Source organism: Lolium perenne, chromosome 1, assembly GCF_019359855.2.
Source record: "Lolium perenne isolate Kyuss_39 chromosome 1, Kyuss_2.0, whole genome shotgun sequence".
Taxonomy (NCBI): domain Eukaryota; kingdom Viridiplantae; phylum Streptophyta; class Magnoliopsida; order Poales; family Poaceae; genus Lolium; species Lolium perenne.
Genome location: NC_067244.2, coordinates 33,647,342 through 33,652,025, shown reverse-complemented (window position 1 = coordinate 33,652,025; position 4,684 = coordinate 33,647,342). Strand labels below are relative to the sequence as shown.

Sequence of the window (4,684 nt, the reverse complement as noted above, 5' to 3'; positions counted from 1 at the left end):
GAAGTATTTTAGAAGCAATGGGGCAAGCTAACTTGGCCTTGGTTGAGGATTGGTTATTTTACATAGAGGGTATGTGAGTGAGAGAGGGGTTTTTTCCCAATTTCTTTATTTCTCCCCAATTTAGGGTTTAGTGAACTTAGTTAGGGTTCACATAGTAAGGTTTACACATACTAACACTCATCATGGCAATTGCACAAAAGGAAAATCACTCAAATGCATTTATCTATATGTGGCCCTATATGCATAGAAAAAGTTTTTGTTAATTGCAAAATGTTGAGTTTGGGGAATTTCTCTTTCTTGTTTATTATTGTTGAAACTTGAGATGTTACAGTTCCCCATCGCGAGCAATCGGATCGGCTAGGTGCTGCATTGCCAGCGACTTTGTTCTAACCGGTCCTGACGCAAATTGGTGTACGTTTGTGTTTTTAGCTTAACATGTTCGAGTGTGTTTGCATCATCTATCGAAAGTAATACAAGCTAGTTGTGTGTAGCTGTAGACTTCAGTTAATTTGAACAAGAGAAAGGCTATGTCTGGGCCTCCCGCAGCATGTTTTCCACCAGATATTATAAATTCGATAATCAATATCACTAATGATATCTCAACGAATCAGAACTTAACATACATGTAAGTTAGTACAGCAGCTAAGGCGATGAATACACTAACTGTCGCCACCGAAAATCTTATCATTTATGTATAAAAACCTCGAGCTCCTTTATCTTGTCTTGTGCAACATCTTTCTTATTATTTTCTTTAATTTTCGCTTCCAGCTCTTCTATCACCGCATCCTGAAATGCTATATATGCTTCATATTAAGCTTGGCATCACATATTTGTTGTATAATCTTCTTTGAGTCCAGAACCTGCTCTTCCAAAAACAACTATCAAAAGACGATGTTTGAATAGAATTATAAAAGCAATTTTGGTTCTCTCTAGATCAGAAATGGGGATTATATCCAAACACTTTCAAAACTCGCAAGGCCCATTTACTCAATTGAGTTAAAATGGATAATGGGCTAATAAAAAGAAACATAATCAAACTAGCATTTCAATTTAAAGCTGTTGCACTTAAACATATTTAAGTTACAAGTAAACATGCTTTCAATGAGTCCTTTGTAGAATACACTATTTTCCTGCAAATGCGTATTTCAGATAATGAAACAAGCTGAGAAACAGCTTGAACAATAAGGCAGTATCATGATGTAAATAATGCTTAAATAAAACAACTATCTACATATGAACAACATGTGCTCAGTAAAAGACAACAATGGATACTGAACCAACAGTTCTGAACATACCAAGTCCAACTGAGTCTGAACCTTTCATGACCCTGAGCCTTAGGAAAGACTCGGTGAACATCCTCCAATTACAACAAAACAAGGAATAGTTATTTGATAAGCACGGAGAGGGAAAATGCACCCGAAATTCAGGGTTTTCTTGATAGCGTAGTTATGACAATTAAATAGCCACAAGAACAGTGACAGTGAGTTAGTGTCTGCATTAGAACTCTTTTACTTGTTCAGACACGACACGCTATAAGGCAGCGATAAAACACCATGATTGTAGATTTTGGAGCAACTACAACTGGATTGAACAGATAAGCAACTAACTAGTACCGGGCTACTACGCTCATTCTTTTTTTACTTGTCCTTTCTCATCAATGCAATCCCCAATAAACTACTTAGACCATTGCTTTTCTTAATAGAAAAGCCTTTTAAAATCTAAATAAGTTTGATTATATCTATGTCAAGAGTTTTAAGGGGGTTGACTGCATGTGCATGCATTCTAAAAGAACAAGTACAAGGGCATGAAGAGTTCATGCCTGCTTTACAGAACAAGTTCATTTTATCTCGAAATATGCAAACTAGTTAAAATAAATTTTACCTAACACCAAACCAACAAGAGCATTATTTATTTTCTCTGATGACCGAAATAAGAACACTTCATGGCCAAAACGAGAACTTTCTTTCAAACTAGATTAGGCATTGCTGATAATATGCATGTACATGCCTATTGCAGAAAATACTTTGTCTTCTTTAGGAGAACTCTCCACCTTTTAAGGTTTCATTGAATTTAGCAAGATGACAATATATGGAGAATATATGCAAGAGACTGATCACAATTTTTCAAACAGTATTTCACTAGGTTATAAACAAGCCATGGAAGTTCCTAAACAGAGAACCTATGCGGGTATGGCATACGATAGTACGTGTTCTATTTATTTCGCTAGCGGAAGGCATTTTTCCAATTAATGAGTTCACGCACATGGAAAAGTCAAAATTACAAGTATCTAACTCAATCATACACAATACCCAACACTAGAGTATCTAACTCTCTAACTCATTGTTCAGGCATAATTTCAGGCAGAAAGTATCAATTACGTTGTTAGCTGTTGTCAAATACACTCACTACTTTTACAATGCATTACGTTTGTTTCAGTCCAGTAATTCATCATAGCATTTTCTAATTCTATATCTCATTCTTTCTCACAATACGGCAATTTAGCTAGGAGTCAGACCAATAATCTGGTTGGCAGCTACAATTTCCAGGTCAGAACAGTAGCTGATACACATGTCTAGACCTAGATTGCGCTGTTCTTCTACCAGAGTTTGAGCCTTCGACCACAGCACGGCCTCCGGCCAGAGTGCATGCAAGAAGCAGTAGGGCATGAAGGGCACGAACCTGTATGAGCGCAATCTCCTCCTCCGCCGCAGCCACCGGTAGCTTTCCCAGGCACTGAGGGATGAGTTCAGGGACGAGACGAGGATCCGGCGGTGAAGAGCTCCTTGCCGGCGGCCGCGAGATCCTTTCCGGCTGCAGGAGAGCGATGCCGGACGCGGACGGGGACGTGATGCGACGGATCAACAGAGGTGCGGTGGGGCAGCTACCGGAGAAGAAACCTCCTCCACTTTCGTCGCCGCCGTCGACGGAGATGGGCGGCAGGTCGACGACCTAGGTAGGGGATGGACTTGGCGGCGGCCATTCCTTCGAGTGATACGGACGGGATTATCGCAGGACTAGAACGCTAGAACAACTTGTTGGGCCTGGACCAGTCTATTGGCCTGAGCCCGTCTACGATATTTTCGTGTGGGGTGCGAAAATTTCCTGTGGTATGTAACATACCGGTCAAGTTTTAGACCGTGGTATTAAACTTTTTGATCCATTGGATGGATGGAAATAAATGGCTGTCATTCAATTGGGGGTACCACAAAAGAACCCCCGGGCTTTGCCTGGGCGCGCGCCGGCGGCAGCGAGGGATAGAACGGAAGGAGGAGGTCGGGACGGTGGCGGCTGGAGATCCGCCCGTGCCGCCTGGGAGGGAAGCCACGCGCGGGCCTTTACTAGATCTATTTTGAATCGGAGTGAGTTATATGATAGTTATACGAGGACAGCCTAAGAGCATCTCCAACAGACGCGCTATATAGGCCGCGCGGCATAAAAACGTCCGATATAGCGCGCGCGGGAGGGAATGTGGCGCTCCAGCAGGCGCGGTAAACGGCGTGGCGCTGTAAAAAATTTAGGGCGCGCGGCGTTTTGCACAATCCGGAGCGACATATCTGGCGCGTCGGCTACAGCGCGCGGCATCGCTCGACCAAGCGCGAAAAATCCCCCGCGCTGAAACTTCCGTCTCCGCGTCGCTGCCCCGAGCCCAATCCGCGTCGCTGAAACTGGGCTGAAAGACGAAGGTGTCTGTGGATGAGTTATACTCCAGAATTCCTAGCACCGGTCTTACAGCGTGATTGTAATCCCTTTTCTTGATTATTAATGGAAGCTCTTATCTCGCAAAAAAAAAACTAGGTCGAGACGGATTCTGTGGGGCACAAAAGGGAACTAGAGGAAGCCACGCTCACGTACGTACAAGAGACCAGGGTCCTCACGAACCGCGCAGACATCTGATCTGGTTTTGTGTTTGCTATTTTTCTAACGGAAGAAGCATGCTCCGGTTTTATTGACGTCCCAAGTGGCAATGGCGTTTTTTTTTATCTACCAACACCATCGATTCTCGTTTTATATATTGATATTATTTCACTATTGTAATCGTTAGTGGTTTTATGTATAAACTTAGTTAAACTTATAAAATATGGCTTTTAACTAATCCTTAAACACCTTACATTTTGGGATGGAGGGAGTACATGTAAAATAACTACATACTCCCTTCGTCCATAAATAGATATCTTATATTTGCCTATATTTGAATATATCTACACATTAAATAGTGTCTACATACATCTAAAATTTGATAAATCTAAGACATCTATTTATGGACAGAGGTAGTATTACATTTTATTTTTGATTGGAAGAGGGGCGTATATTTTGAGGACCGTGAATCTTCTGGAGGCTAGAAACAACCGAACATCCAGGTCTCTCGCCGTTGGATCTAATCAACCTGAACCGTTCGATCTGCAGCATCATCTCCCTTTCTCCTTTGTTTGATGCATTGAAGCACACTAGTTGTTCGTCGCAGCACCGCCAAAACTGTAACACAGGCACGATAGACTGAGATGTCACGTGGAGAGAATCGCGATGGAGGAGACGACGAGCGACGAGGCGTCACGCCATGCAGTGGTCGCCGGCGCACGCTCTAGCAATCGATGTCACTAGGGATGGCCCACATACTCCGCTCCATCCTCTACCCCCTGAAGGCCATCCACACCACCTGACCCCGCCTCCGAAGGTGGCACCAAGC

At 42.9% G+C, this 4,684-nt stretch overlaps 1 long non-coding RNA gene across 1 annotated transcript; it reads right to left on the bottom strand.

The window, feature by feature from the left end:
- Window positions 1-562: 562 nt before the first annotated feature.
- LOC127346028 (uncharacterized) lies at window positions 563-3,211 on the bottom strand. Its single transcript, XR_007879231.1, has 3 exons — window positions 2,680-3,211; window positions 1,296-1,357; window positions 563-860 (listed from the first exon to the last, which is right to left on the bottom strand). It is a non-coding gene; the product is annotated as an uncharacterized lncRNA (long non-coding RNA).
- Between the last annotated feature and the right edge of the window lie 1,473 nt (window positions 3,212-4,684).